Source organism: Alosa pseudoharengus, unplaced genomic scaffold (genome assembly GCF_046254945.1).
Source record: "Alosa pseudoharengus isolate Yale_2024_CS ecotype anadromous, Long Island Sound unplaced genomic scaffold, YU_APseudo_1.1 YU_APseudo_1.1_scf_1, whole genome shotgun sequence".
In the NCBI taxonomy this organism is placed as follows: Eukaryota; Metazoa; Chordata; class Actinopteri; order Clupeiformes; family Clupeidae; genus Alosa; species Alosa pseudoharengus.
In genome coordinates, this window is record NW_027468564.1 from 24131025 (window position 1) to 24150063 (window position 19039).

Below are 19039 nucleotides of genomic sequence, written 5' to 3' on the forward strand. Positions count from 1 at the left end.
TCAGTGTCCCGGGAATCATTGTTGGTGTACGTCACTAAATGTACACATAAATTATTTTATTGTAAGGCCCCCCATGAACGAAAGTACACAAAACTTGGCATGCATTCGGAGGGTGTCATAATGATCCTACACTTTTAATTTCGTGCAGTTTTGACCTTGTCAGCCAGAGATATTGTGATGAAAACACCTAATTTTTTGCTTTTTAATTTTTAACTAGGTGGCGCTATACATGAAATAAGTGGTAATGGGATGGGTTGACGTGCCCCGTTAAGACCAACATACATAAAAAAGGTGGACCTCCTAGGCCCTACGGTTCTCGAGATATTCACAGAAAACTGTCTCCGGCCACCTACAGGCCAGTTGGTGTATAGGAACATAAATTAATTTATTGTGTGGCCCCCCATGAACGGAATTCCACAAAATTTGGCGTGCATACAGAGGGTGTCATAATGATCATACACTTCCAATTTCGTGCAGTTTTGACTATGTTAGGTCACAGATACCTTCAATTACAAGACCTCATTTTTACTTTTTTGTGTTTAACTAGGTGGCGCTATACAGGAAATGAGTGGTTATGGAATGGGTTGACATGGCCCCTTGAGATCAACATACAAAAAAAAAATGGTCCTCCTAAACCCTACGGTTCTCGAGATATTCACAGAAAACTGTGTCTGCCCTACCCTCCTTTCGGGGGGTCCAGTCCAGCGGGGGGGCTACAGATCAAAACGAAAAACGATGGTTCCATGCTATCCATGCGGGGTTACATGCCCACCAAGTTTCGTGTACCCCGGTCTTTCAGTTTCCCGGGATTCATTGACGGAAATTTGGGCATGCGAAAAAGAAAAAAAAAAAAAAAAAAAAAAACCTATATGACAGCCGCTTCGCTGCGCGGCGGTCATAATAATATGCACATGAAATGACACTTGTTCAACTCACCTCAACATGTCTTTTGCAATCATTTAACCTACCATGGGCAATAAGTCACTGTTACAAACAGTGCAGCATGCAACTACAGTATCATTATGACCGCCGCGCAGCGAAGCGGCGGTCATATAGGTTTAGTCAGATTTTTTTTTTTTTTTTCTTTTTTTTTTTTTCTTTTTCGCATGCCGAAATTTCAGTCAATGATTCCCGGGACACTGAAAGACCGGGGTACACGAAACTTGGTGGGCATGTAACCCCACATGGATAGCATGGAACCATCGTTTTTCGCTTTGATCTGTAGCCCACCCGCTGGACTGGACCCCCCAAAAGGAGGGTAGGGCAGACACAGTTTTCTGTGAATCTCGAGAACCATAGGGTTTAGGAGGACCATGTTTTTTTTGTATGTTGATCTCAAGGAGCCATGTCAACCCATTCCATAACCACTCATTTCATGTATAGCGCCACCTAGTTAAACACAAAAAAGTAAAAATGAGGTGTTTTAATTGAAGGTATCTGTGACCTAACATAGTCAAAACTGCACGAAATTGGAAGTGTATGATCATTATGACACCCTCTGTATGCACGCCAAGTTTTGTGGAATTCCGTTCATGGGGGGCCACACAATAAATTAATTTATGTTACTGTACACCAACTGGCCTGTAGGTGGCCGGAGACAGTTTTCTGTGAATATCTCGAGAACCGTAGGGCCTAGGAGGTCCACCTTTTTTATGTATGTTGGTCTTAAGGGGGCACGTCAACCCATCCCATTACCACTTATTTCATGTATAGCGCCACCTAGTTAAAAATTAAAAAGCAAAAAATTAGGTGTTTTCACCACAATATCTCTGGCTGACAAGGTCAAAACTGCACGAAATTAAAAGTGTAGGATCATTATGACACCCTCCGAATGCATGCCACGTTTTGTGTACTTTCGTTCATGGGGTCCTTACAATAAAATAAAAAAATGGACTGGACCCCCCGAAAGGAGGGTAGGGCAGACACAGTTCTCTGTGAATATCTTGAGAACTGTAGGGCCTAGGATGACCATTTTTTTCCGTATGTTTGCCTCCAGGGGTCATGTTAACCCATTTCATGTGCACACATGTGCACAAACAGATACACACACACACACACATACATTCACAGTAATCATACGTATGACACATACACAGTAGACATATGTACGCTTGCATGCACAGGCACATACGCAGGAACACACACAAGCACGCACACACACACACACACACACACTCACACACACACACACCCACACACATAACATAACACAAACAATCAAGAATTTCTCAGAATTATGAACAGGCAAGATGGAGGTGGGGTTGTATAAAATGAATTTTACATGTAAAATCTATGAACTAATCATGTTTTGGTACTTGTTGTCTAGCAGATACCAGTGAGAATTGAGTGTGGATAATGCAATTTAGTGAGACAGTTAGAATCATATAGGCCTTTCAGCGTGATTTCTTTTTGTGAAAAAAAAATGTGCTGGACTGGGCGGCGGTCAAATTTTGTACCGTTCTGCGGTACATCTAGTTATGTTTTACTCTTATGAGACAAGGGTAGGCCTACACTTTCGTGTTCGCCTAGTCTGATGCGAAATGGGTCTTACATATTCATTTTTTTTTGGAACACTGACTGCCAGACGCTCCTGTTCCTAGATACACTAAACTGATTAATTTAGTTCGGGATAAAAGACATAAAAGCCTGACAACATTGAAAACTGATTGGTTGATTTAGCAAAACATGCCAATCAGGATGCGTCTTGCTTCAGGCACACGCGCACCACCCCTCTCTCTCTCTCTCTCCGTCGTGTGCGCGCTAAACTTACCCTGGAAATCCAGAGTTCTCGCGAGAGCACAATGGAATTGTCTCTGCGAGACACTCTGGCAAAGAGCAATGATGCACGTTACTTTTACCCCAACATTCCGGGGAACCAGCTAAACTGATGAAGACAGCGCTGCAACGACAGTACAAATTGGTCATAGTGTTATCTGATTGAACAGGCCCGTCGCTAGAAGGCAAGCAAACCAAGCAATTGCTTGGGGCCCCGAGCTGGCCAGGGGCCCCAAGACAACGACTGGTTAAGAATAAAATGCAACGACAAACTGTGAGCGCAAAGCTGCCAACTCTCACGCATTGGCCGTGAGACACACGCATTTGATTAGTTTCACACACTCACACGCCACACCCCCAATTTCTCACGCTGAAGTGTCAACCCGGTCGGTCAGATGCCTGAAAAATGAGTTTAGCCTATCTATAGATCTACCTGTTGAGCCACGGTTATGCTTTCAGAGACGGTGAGAGGGTTCAAGAGCACCCCGTCTGTGGAATTTTCTAAATTTTCTCTCATTTGCGATGCTACTTCAGAAGCCATCCCAGGCGCATTTCCCCGGCTTCAGGTATGCTTTGAGTATTATTGAGTATTTTTCACGCTGAAGTGTTAACCTGGTAGGTCAAATACCTGGCAGATGAGGTTCAACTAAACTAAACCTATAGGCCTACATATGATATCACACATCATGTGAACGAGCGGAATCTAAGCTTTCCAATGATATAGCGCCAAGTTAAATGGTTCACGAGAAAATTATCATTGAACCGACGTGCAATTTCATATTTGCATTTTGCACACAGTGCACACCCGTTACTCTCGGTTTAATATCTCACTAGCCCTTCAACACGTGGCAAACCCAATATCACAATAAACAGCAAACCGTACCGAATACGAGGATATAAAGCATGCCTCTGTGCAATAAGTGGTTCCTGAGTAATCCGGTTTTGAAATTACAACACATTTCTACATAGCCTCATTGGGGCGAAATTATAATGTATTCTAATGTAAACTATTTGTCAGTAGGCCTACATACATTTTTGTAAATTGCTCAGCCATAGATTATCCCACTATCATGGTTCTTATATTGTCAGGTTTGAGCCAATCACACTTACACAGATAAATGGATATATTTATATTGGCATGCTTCCTAGTGACATTAATGCAAAAATATGAAGAAAATCAAATAACGAGACACAAATATTGATATAAAGCCTGACATAAGCCATATGCAAACATTCACATCATGCAGATATGGGTACATCCTGAAAAAGAAATAGCATGTATAGGCTATGGCCATTAATGACCAATATATTATCTTAAATGAACTAGCTGAATAACACAGGTGACCACTTCTGCATAATTTCATGGAGTGCTGTACACACATTTTTTTACATTTCTGAACTGTGAAATGTAGCATATGTTTTTGTGGTTGTGAACTTTTTGCAATATTACCATAACTATTCCACCTCTGTATGCATGGTTATAATTCTGAAGTGCAAAATAGCTTAGGCTACAGCACAAATATTTCCATAAAAATAAGCAAGTCTGACCTCTGAATTTATTTTAAAAAGTGCACTTGATTGATAGCCTGGCTAACGTCAGACCTCATCTCATTGAGATAGGAAACTAGACGTTCATTTTCTCGTATTTGAAACGTGGTTTACGAATGCCCAGAGCTGTTTATTGAATGACTATCAAATGCGTCCGTACATAGCTCATAACGGCTTCGGCATGTCGTCATCGTCTTGCTGCCCTCCCTCCGTTCTGTGATTGGTCCCCTAACTGAGGCGAAAATTTTGCTCCATGGAATCCAGGCTTTCCTAGCAGCGTGAATAAAATCACGCGCATAAGGCAGCATGGGAAAACCCAGGCTACCTGATTGATGCATTTAAAAGTTAAAATATCCAAACATTTCTTAAATTCTTACAAAACACCCACCCACTTTTTAAAATTGTTAATTTGGACCCCCCCCCCCCCCACACACTTTTGCCGTGCAAAATACCAGTGCTAATTTCAGCACTTCGGGCAGTGCGTTTACAGGATTCGTTTGGACGCTCGGCCAAGACGAAGCAAAACCTCTGCGTTAAACCTAAAAAGCGTCTCCGTGTGGACAGGCCCTTAGTGCTTCATTGACAAAGTACAGGCCTTTAGGGGCAGGATTGTATTCGAGACAGCCCTTTATTTCTTATGCGAGTTTTATTTTGAGACATGCGTTTCATTGAACGGCATACTGGTAGGCCTTCAAAAGCATGACATTTTTGGTTTAGTTTGATATTTAATTTACTTTTGGACTGTTTGATTATATTGTTAAATGTTGGGACTGATGGGCACTGAAATCTGGGGAGGTATTTGATGATCACTATTACGTTCCATGTAGTTGAAAGAGTGTCGGAATTTCAAACAAACCATCCGCTTTCATGCATTCATTGAATGTCCGCAGTGCTGTAATGGAAACTTTATTGCGTAGCCAGGTAGCCTATATATTGAGTTATTTTTAAATTATGCATGATTTACTTTTTATTAATTTCATAGGCTGGCTTTATTTTGTTATATAGAAGTATCTAAATAACGTGTTAAAATGTACCAGAATTCAGGAAATTGCATCTAGTCCAAAAATGCAATTCTGGGGGAGGACCCCCAAACCCCCCTTCCACATATGCGACAATTAGTGGGGGGCCCTTAATACATGTGGGCCCAGGCACCTGAAAGTTCATAATCCGTCCATGCCTGGTCCCTACACGTGAGAACCACTGATGTATGTTTTTTTTTACAGTACGGTATAAAGCTGAATGAACAAAAATTTCCGCAGCAATTTTGGTTGGCCCCACCAAATCTCACTCCAAGGTTTTTTGAAAAGTTGGCAGCCCTGCAGTGAGCGCCCCTTTGATAGTCAATGCAGTAAAGTGCAACGACACTGTTACCGGCAATACCGGGATCCCCCACAAGGGGGCCCCTCTCAGTAGTCGCTGACAGCAGCCAGCCAGCCAGTTTTGTGGTCTCTGCTGCTGCCACGAAAATATAAAACCTCGGCAGTCATAATGAAGCGGAGTTATGCGTCCGGAAGCCAGAAGAGAAAGGAAGAGGATGACAAGAAAAAACAAGATAGTGGTAAGTGATAAATTACACTGGATAAAATAGCTCTACTTGTCTTGTACAAATGGTGTAATGTCGCAGCAGGAAGGCTAGCCTAGCAAAACATTTTTATGTTAACTACCTGCCTGACGGCCATGCTGCTTGTAACAAACTAGAACAGTTAGTGCAACTTTTTTTTCCGAACGGACGGAATATGGTTACATACTGTAATATGTTTATTAACGGGATAAGGAAGACGCAGATTTGTTCCAGAATCACTGTTTATCGTATTTAATGACATAACATTGCTATAGCTTTGTAATAGGTTTTGATGAAAGTGGCATAGCTTCTCTGCTATACTAACTATTCGACCGTGATAATCTATTTACCAAATGGGGGTTAGGAAAACCATACGATAAATTCCGTGCATCAAAGCAGACTGGAACTTTCATGTCTAGTTGTATTCATGCACGCCAGCTGTTTACTGTCTTTAAAGCACCAGGTGCGTCTGTCTAATTCTCAAACAGCAGAATGCTTAAATGCTATGTTAAGCTACAAGTAGGCCTAGGTCAATGTATAACATTAGCTTGGGATGTTTTTACAGTAAGCATTGGTAGTTGTGAAAGCAGCTGCATCCCTTCTAAATATCAAAATATGGAAATGCTAACATATCTTTTCTTTCTCCCTCAAGGTGCTTTGCTTAAATTTCTCAGCCCTCAGGCTCTTCCTAAGGATACCTCCACTGATGAAGATGGCCTGAAAGGTTAATCTTATGTGTGTATGTGTGTGTGTGACTGTGTGTGTACTTCCCAGATAGCAGACTTTCTGGCAGCACTTTGGCATACATCTGGCGATTTTGGGCTTTGTTTTGGCAGACCAAAACTTTTGGCTTCAATTTGGCATGATTATGGGCAGCCATAACAGATAAGAAGGCGCCAGTAGTGTATGGCTGAATTATGGCATATTTCTGGCCAACCGTATCGTTAGATTAAGAGCGGGGACAGCATCTGATGACGCATACGGCTGTTTGGCATGTTTATGGACAGCCAGAAGATGGGCGAAGAGCAGGACAGAGTTTTGGCATGTTTCTGGCTAACCAAAAGACTCAGCAAAGACCGGGAATTTTTAAACTTTCTACTCGGACAAGACCCAGCCTATCCCCCAGTTCGACCAGCGATCGCAGTTGAGGTATATTATGTCTCCATTTATCTTTTAACTTTTACATTCAGGAAAATGTATTCAATAACCTTGGTCGAGCAACTGTACAGCCTACTTTTAAACATGTTAAACACATTTACATGTTATTAATTTACTCATAGTAACATTGGATTTGCTGTTATTGTTGTGAGACAGTTAGAAGCTAACGTTAGCCGTTCCCATGATACTGTTAACGTTAGATGCTAGTTCCCACGACGATATTCCTGCAGCTCTGGTAGCCTGTTATGGTTAATAAGGATTAGATAATTAGAACAAGAAATAGCAAATACCTGCCTATTACGAAACAAGATTGTGGTTTAGAGAGGTAATTGAGCCGATAGCCAGGGTTAGCGGGGAGCTCCCAGTTAGCTATATTGCCAGTTTGGGCCTCTTACAGACACAAAATGCAATTGAAATTTCGGTGCAACATGAACAACAAGATGCATTTTCATCTCATACATTGCGAAGAAATCGGTTGTATTTATGTTGGATTTTTAAATTGCTATACAACTTGCACTATTTAGTTTGAACAATGCATCCTTTTTCTGCATAAGATGGCAGTGTTTTATTTTCTCACTTTGTGAGAACTGAATAATGTGAGTGTGTGTGTGTGTGTGTGTTTAACTATGTTGGATTTAGTTATTGTGCACTTTTTTACATTTATATTGGATTTTATGGTACGGTGGTGTTTTTGCAAATGTTCAAAATGTTCAAAACTAATGCACAGTATATGCAACTGCAGTATTTGCACTGTCAAAATTTTGTATTTATATAAACTGTGGGTGAACTTAAACTGTATGGCTATGCGGTGGTTCCTGTAGGCTTTGCGTGCGGTGGTGGGGGGGCCTCCATGTCCATTTTGCTTGGGGCCCCCAAATTCCTTGAAACGGCCCTGGCGTTGAAGTCCGAAATCATTCAGAGTAAACATGGTCTAGTGTTATCCAATTGCGTGCAGTGAGATTTTTAAATGCATGCTTGTTGCCGCCCCTCGAGTTGGGCCATTACATTGTTCTTTGCCTGACCCTTAATCTTTCTAGATTATCAGGGTCTGGATTTTCCAAGCTACGCTAAACTCAGATGCATACGTGATTTGAAGTCTCGGTCTTGCGTGCGCGCTTTTGCTCATTCGCTCTAGATTCTGGGAGATTTCATCTAATTTGCGGGCATCAGGGAGCCGTTATCAATATGCGGGAGACTCCCGGAACTTCCGGGAGACTTGAGATGTCTGGCCTACTACACCCTCTTCTGAGCAAACAAGGCATATAGGTTTATCATGTAGGGTAATTGCTCTTTCTTACATTAAATAACTTTAATTTATCCTCTAGTCATGGCCTCCTCATCACTAATTTCGGGCTCATCATTTTCAGTGGTCAACTGGTTGATCTGCTGCTGAGTCTCTCCTGGCCTCTTTCTACCATCCATCCTTCCTGACGCTTGTGTCTAGTGTAGGGCCGGCTCGGCTATCCGTATCTGAGAAAACTTTTTGGAAAAAACGGGCTATGGACCCAACCAACCCTTTTTTTGGGAAGGGAGAACTCCCTCACGTAGGCTACAACCCATGCAGAGTCATTGCATTGGTGACATGCACAGAATGCGGAATCATACCTGTCAACACTCCCGTTTTTCCCGGGTTTCTCCCGTATTTCAAGGTCATCTCCCAGCACCCTCCCGTTTTGTTATTTCTCCCAGAAAACTCCCGGAAAAAGAGTAACGAAGATGCTTAAAGTATACATTTTATCTAGGAAATGTAGTGGAGTAAAAGTGAAAGTTGACATAAATTTAAATAGCGAAGTAAAGTACAGATACGTGAAATTTCTACTTAAAGGGACATTCCACCAGTGGAGAAATGAATATGTATTGAAAGTGGGTCATATATGTAGTAGAATAGTAGCATACATTTCTAATTTGGTGCCTTCTTGACCGAGAAAAGGCAGAAAATGACTTTTTAGTGCTTGTGGATTGCAGACAACAATCCCCATAGTGCATTGCAATGCTCAGCTCCACAGGCCACTCCCACTCTCGAACTCTATTGTTCAACTCCGCCCATAATCTGTCAACCAAGGCTCGAGCGTTGAGCTCCACTCTACGCTACCTGGAAATCATTTCAAACAATTTCTAGTGAAGACTTAGTTTGCGAACTCATTAGTGAATTACTCCTCGTTTGTGTTTCGAAATGGTGTGCACTTGCATGTTACTGGGATGTTCAGCCAGCACAAGGAAAATACACGGGAGTACATTTTCATAGATTACCCAAAGAGTTGGAGTTGTGCAAAAAGTGGCTACGGGCTATCAATAACCCGAAGTTCGGAGAGGACACAGCCATTGAAGCACTAAAACATCTGACGGTGTGCAGTCTACATTTCAAGGCAGAAGAACCCCTTAGGAGTGAAGAGACCCGCGCTTGTGAAAACCGCAATTCCGTCGATATTTACCTTGCCAGATGATGTCGACGAACAGCCAGGAACTTCTGGAACTAGCAGTGCTAGCTGCGCTAAACGCATTTGCCTGGAGGTAAGGTTTTTCTGACTCGACTCTACTTCTCGACTGAGAACACACTGATATAGTCGTCTGCTGTAAAGCAGCACATCTCATATGATTTGGCTGTTTATAAAGTAAATATCTTGTATGTTTTGGTCGCTTGCTGCCTCGCTAACTACTCGTCAGCAACGAGGAAGTAAAGTTAGCAATGTAACGTTAGACAGTTATGAATATCGTGTCCATTGTGTGTTGCATAAGCTGCATAAGTTTGCTATTAGCGATGTAAATCCACCATGTTTTACTGTGTTAGTCTGACGTTATTCAAATGTTTTTAACGTTACTGAACTTACAAGAAGAGTTTGTAAGTAGCCTAAATAATATTATCTCTAATCATGGCTGCAGTGGAGGCTAATCGCAAGTAAACGCAGTTTATCCACCACTGAATTTCAGAAATAGTTTATCCACCTCTTGATAGTTTATCCACCACTCAATACATTCAATGCACTTCCTAATAGTGTGTATGCACTCAAGGAACCATCTACTACTAGTAGCCATACCACTTGTAAACAGTAATGTTCACCATTATCATATATTCTGAATGTCTTATGTATTAAAAAAACATCCAGTAGCGCTTTTCCTTACTGCAGTTTAGCCTACACCTCTTATTTCACCACTACACCTATCTTTAGTATATCTAAGACTACTGTCTGATTTAAATTAGTGGAATATAGTTTGAAAAGAAACCTCTTGTTTGTTTTATAGTCACCATGCCCAAGTACACCTGGCCTTGATACCAGTGCCAGCACCCTTGAAGTTGGTGAAACGGATGAAAGGCACTACAAAACAGGTGGAAGTGCATTCCACACCATGTGGTCAATGAACATCGATGGACTGACACGGATGGAAAGCGGCATCACTGTGACCATGCTCTTCTAACAGCTGAGGAGCAGAAGAGGATGTGGCTGAAGAAGGACTCGGTGGCATATCAGGACCTGACGTCACTCGTCTTTGATAAAAGGCTTTTGAAAGATCTTCAGAAGATGGCCCTCTTCAAACATACTGGTAAGAACTGACACCCTTTATACCCACATGTTTTGAACATATCCTATTGAACATGTTTAATTCGTACTATATATTCTCCTTTTCACACAGGGCCACTGGAGATCTTTCACCGAGCTCTCCTGAAGTACCTCCCTAAATGCCAGGCCTTCTCCTACGAGGGAGAGGGCCTACCTCGCCATCATGGAACGTAATGAGAACATTGTTGCACGAGAACAAGCCACCACGGCAACAGGTGTGTTTTCATGTACTCTAAATACTAAAATAACCATAAGTAGCATGTTCACAGCTAACTCAAAATACATACTTTGCTGAAAAGTTCATTCTATTCCTGTGGAGAGACATCTACTAGTCAAATCTTTATTCAGGCATCTGTGTAATCATTATAATCCTAGTCATTTATAGGAGAACCACGCGTCAAGCAGGTCTTCTGCAAAAAGTCAAAGCAATGGATAGTCAAGAAAATCTATAAGCCACACACCACCAAGTTCATCCAAACACTAATTGAGAAGGTCATAGAAAACAGACGCAACCCAAACATAACATTCAAGGACTCAACCGCTTCACTCACCCAACCACAACCTCCTTTTCCACCTAACATTGCCCCTGTCCCAAAGCCGTCAAAGAAAGCTGCATCATCATCATTCAAGAGCCACTTCTGAGACGTCAGCTCTACATTAACCCATTCCTCACAAATATTTTGTAATATTACCATGCCTTATGTCTTTGTCTTATATGGTCTTTTGACCTTATCCTTGCACTACCTTACCTGTTTGCACTGCCATTGAGCACCTTACTATACTCAATCAAAGGGTCAATACCTCTAAAGTGTGGATAATTTTGTTTGTGTGTTTTGATGTTCATGACACAATTCTTTCTTTGTGAATTAAAAACAAAATGTCACTCGTGCTCTCCTGTCTGCCTTCAACAAAGTTTAGTATCATAAACTTGGAAGGAGGTAACTGATATGCAACAAGCTCATAATGCAATGTATACTTGTAATACTTCATAATTTATAGAAATTATAGGTATGACCACCATTCTGTTGTCATCTGAGGCAACAGCTAGGTAGTTCCAGTTTTGAAATGTTGGGTGTTCAATAACTCGAATACACTTGGAGCAACATTACTAGGAAAGAACTACAACAACGTACATTTTAAGCATTTAATTAAATAACTAAATATACAAACAATACAACTGCTGAATGACAATATACAAACAATGAAACTATAGCTCCTCGAGCGTCCTCCGCGTCTTGGTGCCCGCAGTACTGGCCGTCTGGAGCTGGGTATTTCTGGCGGATAGCCAGCACGACACAAGCAGATAACACGACATGACGACCTCTGCCCAATCTCTCTCCTTGTAGGACCCACTCAAGAAAGTGCCGGTAGGCTGAAATTGTCTGGACAAAACATTGAGCACAAAGTGAGCGATGGTCTTATAGCCTAGCGTGCCACAGTAGCTAGCATAACTGCAAGCTATTTGTGCAATGAACATGCCACGTTAGCGTGTTAGCAAGATTACTCCTTGACATAGTAACAAAGAAAATAAACTTACTTTACAGAAAGACGTCCATTTGGCCCTGTAGGCTTTGGCTGCCGTTTCCAGTTGACCTTAGGTATTCTAAAGTAGCTAGGTCTCCAGGACGCCACTATCCATATGGGGTGCGAAACTCGGGTGATCAACAACACACACGTCCGTGTCATCCTCCGATTCCGTGATTTCGCCCAGAAGAAATTGGCATCGCTGGAATTCTCGGCAGCAGACAGACTCGTTCTGTGTCCATTGTCGCACAGTTAGAGCACAGGCACCACCAATTCGCCCCAGCTCGAGCCATTGCGGGCTCCTCGTCCGCGGCAGGCAGGTCGTCTGCCTCGGCTGTTGTGGCAGCAGCTTCAGCCGCCTCCTGTTCCTCCATAGCCCTCAGCTGCTCGTCGCTATATTGTGGCTCATAAAGATAGCCACGAAAATCCTTTTCTACCATATCTTCTTCAAAATCCCAGTCCTCCATATTGCATCCGTCTGTGTATTCGGTACCTTCGGCCATGTTTGATGCAGGTCTCTGCAGCTCTCTGCCAGTGAAGCACTGGCACTGATCTGTGATAGGTCTGTTAGCGCATTAGGTCCAACCCCCTATGGGCGGGGTTGAAAGGGTGGGAACTAGCGCTTGTAGTTTCAACAGAAATCCACCCCTCTTACACTTCCTCCGACAATGACGCAAAATTACGATTTTTGCATCATTGTGGGAGGAAGTGTAAAGAGGTAAATACGGATTTCTCCCGTCTCAGGGGGAAATGAGAGAGTGTTGCATGACCATTCAAAAGTATGACTGGGTTTCTAACAATGCAAAGCCTAATGCAAATGGGTGGAGTGTCCCTTTAAGTACAATAACGAAGTATTTGTACTCTGTTACATTACAACACTGATTTTTAGGTTTTGTTATTTAAAAAAACCCATTGGGATAAATAATACGTAATATTGCAATCATTAAAATTATCCAGTAATATAAAGATACTACTACTAATAACTAGATGTAGCGCAGAGCAGTACAAAATATGACCGCCGCCCAGTCCAGCACATTCTTTCCACAAAAATAAATCACGCTGAAAGGCATATGATTCTAACTCACTCTCGCATATATGGCATATATGATTCTAACTCACTCTCACTGAATTGCATTATGCACACTCAATTCTCACTGGTATCTGCTAGTCAACAAGTACCAAAACATGATTAGTTCATAGGTTTCACATGTAAAATACATTTTATACAACCCCACCCCCATCTTGCCGGTTCATAATTCTGAGAAATTCTTGAATTGTGTGCATGTGTGCGTGTACATGTTTATGTTTATGTTTATGTGTGTGTGTGTGTGTGTGTGTGTGTGTGTGCATGTGCTTGTGTGTGTGCCTGTGTATGTGCCTGTGTATGTGCCTGTGTGTGTGCATGTGCATGCATGCGTACATATGTCTACTGAGTAAGTATGTGTTATAAGTATGATTACTGTGAATGTATGTGTGTCAGGGTTTCCGTTGTCCGGTAATTACCGGACATTGGCCGGAAAAAAATGAAATGTCCGACAAAATTAGATCTCTCCGGTCAAATTGTCCGATTGAAATTGGCTAATAATCCCGTCCCCTAACGCAATCTGAATTTGAGAATAAGCCTTAATATGTAAGCCTATATTATACGTCCTCTGGCTATGTTTTTAAATGAACAGGCTCTACCGTTTGAAAAGTAAGCTATTAAACAACACGCATAGCCTATGCTGCATTTCAAATAGGAAGCGCACGCAGCTTAAAACGTCCATGTTAAACAATGAACAAATGAGTGAGGCGGTTCAAACATGGCCAGGCAGGCTGACTAGCCTTAAAAGTTTTTTCAGAGGCCAGACGCGATGGATGATGATAAATTGGTAACGTCTGAAGCCTCAGATGTCCGGTCAACTCCACTACCACCAGATAAGTGTCGGGCGTATTTGTCGGAATCAGTGACATTGGAAGTGGAGTTGCGGGGTTGCGGCCGCTCCAAGACACTGTCATTCTCCGTGTACACTGGACATGCGTGTTCTTTACTCAAAGCATACAGTAGGCCTATGCGTTCTCTGTCTATGATCTGCAAGGTTAGGGCCTCCTCGACGAGGCGATTACTGGTCCGCGGATAATTTCTGGCACAATTAAACGGAACCGTGGCCGAAAGAAAAAGAAACTAAACATTTCCCAGAATAGGAAACATTTCTTAATTTATTGTTATCAAATAAAGAGGCATAGCATTAGGTGGTAGTGGTGTGAGCGCTCATTCTTGTGTGTGCGCATCTGTGTAAGTTAAATAGTCACCACTGGAGATAACGTGGGTAGCAGCAACAAACAACGTACCCTTTTTAAAACAACGAACGAAGCGGACTCTTGCTGTCCATGAAAATATACTGGCTAGATCTTGTTAGGCATGTTTAAGTTAGGCTAATGAACGTGTTGCATTCTATACAGCCTGATTATGTCATTCTTTAAGCTACATAGCCTGTCTCCAGTTTTCCTCAATTTGACTAATTAAGAAGGGATAATAGGATATTTGACCGGCATATCATCAAAATGTCCGGAAAACGAAACCTCTGCCGGTCACTTTGACCGGCACCATTTTTTTCTATTGGAAACTCTGATGCGTGTGCGTGTGTAGCTGTTTATGCACATGTGTGCATATGGAATGGGTTAACATGACCCCTAGAGGCAAACATACACAAAAATTGGTCATCCTAGGACCTACGGTTCTCAAGATATTCACAGAAAACTCTGTTGGTGTACAGTCACTAAATGTACACATAAATTAATTTATTGTATGGCCCCCCATTAACGAAAGTCCACAAAACTTGGCATGCAGTCGGAGGGTGTCATAATGATCCTACACTTTCAATTTTGTGCAGTTTTGACCATGTCAGCCAGAGATATTGTGATTAAAACACCTGATTTTTTGCTTTTTCATTTTTAACTAGTTGGCGCTATACATAAAATAAGTGGTAATGGGATGGGTTGACATGGCCCCTTAAGACCAACATATAAAAAAAGGTGGTCCTCCTAGGCCCTACGGTTCTCGAGATATTCACAGAAAACTTTCTCCGGCCACCTACAGGCCAGTTGGTATACAGCAGCATAAATTAATTTATTGTGTGGCCCCCCATGAAGGGAATTCTACAAAACTTGGCGTGCATTCAGAGGGTGTTATAATGATCCTACACTTCCAATTTCCTGTAGTTTTGACCATGTTAGGTTACATATACCTGCGATTACCACACCTCATTTTTACTTTTTTGTTTTGAACTAGGTGGCGCTATACATGAAATGAGTGGTTATGGAATGGATTGACATGGCCCCTTAAGATCAACTTACAAAAACATGGTGGTCCTTTTAAACCCTACGGTTCTCGAGATATTCACAGAAAACTGTGTCTGTCCTACCCTCCTTTCGGGTGATGGTTCCATGCTATCCATGTGGGGCTACATGCCCACCAAGTTTTGTGTACCCCGGTCTTTCAGTGTCCCGGGAATCTTTGACGGAAAATTGGCCATGTGAAAAAAAAAAAATCTGACTAAACCTATGCTTATAATACTAATGGTTATACTACATTAGCATTGTACCTGCACTAGAGATTTTATTATGACCGCCGCGCAGCGAAGCGGTCATATAGGTTTAGTCAGATTTTTATTTTATTTTATTTTTTCGCATACAAATTTCCGTCAAGAATTCCCGGGACACTGAAAGACCAGGGTAGACGAAACTTGGTGGGCATGTAACCCCACATGGATAGCATGGAACCGTCGTTTTTTGATCTGTAGCCCCCCTGCTGGACTGGACCCCCCGAAAGGAGGGTAGGGCAGACACAGTTTTCTGTGAATATCTTGAGAACCGTAGGGCCTAGGATGACCAGTTTTTTGCGTATGTTTGCCTCCAGGGGTCATGTAAACCCATTCCATATGCACACATGTGCATAAACAGATACACACGCACACACATACATTCACAGTAATCCTACGTATGACACATACTCACACAGTAGACATATATACGCATGCATGCACACACACAGGCACATAAACAGGCAAACACACAAGCACATGCACATGCACGCACACCCACACACACCCACACACATAAACATAAACGTGTACACGCACACATGCACACAATTCAAGAATTTCTCAGAATTATGAACAGGCAAGATGGGGGTGGGGTTGTATAAAATAAATTTTACATGTGAAATCTATGAACTAATCATGTTTTGGTACTTGTTGTCTAGCAGATACCAGTGAGAATTGAGTGTGGATAATGCAATTTAGTGAGACAGTTAGAATCATATAGGCCTTTCAGCGTGATTTATTTTTGTGGAAAAAATGTGCTGGACTGGGCGGCGGTCATATTTTGTACCGCTCTGCGGTACATTTAGTTTCAAAGGTGCTAACCTACAGTAGGTTAAAACATCCAAAAATGTCAAAGAAATGGACTGACGGAAACAACTGTTTTGACAAAATCACACTGTTGTCACGTATGTCAACATAAGTTCCACTGATGTTCTCTTATGTCAACATAATTTCCACTGATGTTCTCTTATGCCAACATAAGTTCCACCAGGCTTGGAATTTCATTTCATTTTAGGGGCAAGGCCACTTGGCCTTTAGTTGGGTATATTTGGTGGTAATGCACTCCATTTGCAAACTGCCACAAAAAAAAGCTCACTGAAAAAGAAGAGTTCGCTGACCTGTTCTTCTTCAGTGAGTTTTTTTGGCAGTTTGCAAATGGAGTGCATTACCACAACCATCTGCTGGACTTAAGTGTAATGGCAAGTGTACCCTTTAGCCTCGTTCTGGACGCCGGGTGAATAAGGCGAATTTTAGCACCAGGCAGGGTAGACATTTTGCCAAGTCATTTCATAGCAGCACCAGTGTAAAAGCATTAAGGCGGGATGGGAAATCTGGGCGGGCGTTCTGATGACACTACACAGTGTCCAAGGATTAACAACAGGCAAAAACTATCTTCAAAGAACTATATCTACTGACAAGGAAAATTTTCAGATTCTCGCGAGTTTTGGTGGGGCGCCATTCATGGAAGTTGCATGGCTAGTTTTCTGGGTAGGGACTCACTATGTCTATGCTGAATAGCTATGCACCTATTACAAGTTTGTTTAACATCAAATTGGCTTCATAAAGGGAAAAATCTTGCATAGTGTGCCTTTAAATAGCCTCAATCTAACAAGCAATCAGCTCGTCCCTCCCCCTAATCTGATGGGGCAGCCGTGGCCTACTGGTTAGCACTTTAGACTTGTTACCGGAGGGTTGCCCGTTCGAACCCCGACCAGTAGGCATGGCTGAAGTGCCCTTGATCAAGGCACCTAACCCCTTACTGCTCCCCGAGTGCCACTGTAGCAGGCAGCTCACTGCGTCGGGATTAGTGTGTGCTTCACCTCACTGTGTGCTGAGTGTGTTTCACTAATTCATGGATTGGGATAAATGCAGAGACCAAATTTCCCTCACAGGATCAAAAGAGTATATATACTGTAACGTTTGAAGGTTTCAGGACGCCAAGAGTTGTTCAGTGCAAGCTTTATTGGCTGAGAACGAGGGCAGGGACTCAGACACAGAACACAATGCACACAGGGCAGGTCAAGCAGACACACACACTACACCAACAGGGGAGGTCGCAGCCCCCCACACAAAAAGGATCACACATGAGGGAAAACTAAAAGGGAAACATGTTACAATAAAGACGCTAACTTTACACTTATAACTTAAGAGAATAACGACATAAACCCCCCAAATGTTCGCTCTCGTATCCCAGCATGCCTTTCGCGGGAGAACGCTAACACTGTCTTTTTGCGCCGTCGCTACAATACTTATACTTATACTAATCAAAGTTGCCCGCGCGACTATGCTACTATGCAGGATTCCTCTACTCAAATCACCCACGTCACCAGGCGACAAATTAAGGAGATAAACTGTGTCATGCTCAAAACTTGTGAGCTTCACAAACTCATTAGCTCACAACATACATACAAATGACTGTAAGAGATGATACATAACTGAATCTTGCTCGTACTTGGGGGACTTAAAGTCGGTAGTCAGCAGCGCAAGTCTGTGAGTTAATCAGGTCAATTTCCTGTATGGCTTACATGAGTGGGTTAATCTTCCATGGGACGGACACTATAGTCTATTAGTGAATCTGGTTAACCATTCTCATGAGTGGGTTGGTCTTCCGTGGGACGGACACTATAGTCTATCAGTGAATCTGGTTAACAATTCTCATGAGTGGGTTGGTTTTCCGTGGGACGGACACTATAGTCTATGAGTGAATCTGGTTAACCATTCTCATGAGTGGGTTGGTCTTCCGGGGACTTGGAGAGTTAGCACAGAGCGAAACGGCATGTAGTTTATGAGGGAATCTGGTTATGAGGGAAAACAGTGGATTAGACTAACTTGACCATAAAATAAACCCTGCCAATATGACAACACAGCATTTTTTCCAATGGCGTAGCTTTGTTCTCAGCTAAAATTATTCAGTTCAATATCACAAATGTTCAATTATTCAGTTCAATATTCCTCTTTAATTTGTTCCACCCCTGATTGGTGAGCACGTCCAGTGCACAAGAAGCACAGCACCCGTGACACATGTCCAACCAGAAGTGGCACAGTCAGGGGGAATGACATTAATATAGAACTCATAAATATGACAAAACTAACCGTGCACTTGAAACTTTTGCCATTAGGTAATATAGGGGTTATGTGGAACGTCACAAGGCTACACCGGAAAACAGTACTAATCACATCCGCTTATTGAGTGATAATGTTGATTCTGACAGCAATTCAACTATCGTCAACAAAAAACACTGTTAACCTGCATTTGAAAATCAACCATCATCATTTGAGTATTGAACTAAATCAGTGGTTCAAACATACAACAATGTTTTAAATATAACATA

The 19039-nt window shown here is 42.2% G+C and overlaps 1 long non-coding RNA gene across 1 annotated transcript; it reads left to right on the plus strand.

Annotated features, from left to right (window-relative positions):
• Positions 1-9264: 9264 nt before the first annotated feature.
• On the plus strand, positions 9265-10690 carry LOC143123890 (uncharacterized). The gene is made up of 3 exons (XR_012986939.1): positions 9265-9553; positions 10283-10582; positions 10673-10690. It is a non-coding gene; the product is annotated as an uncharacterized LOC143123890 (long non-coding RNA).
• The last annotated feature ends 8349 nt before the right edge of the window (positions 10691-19039 follow it).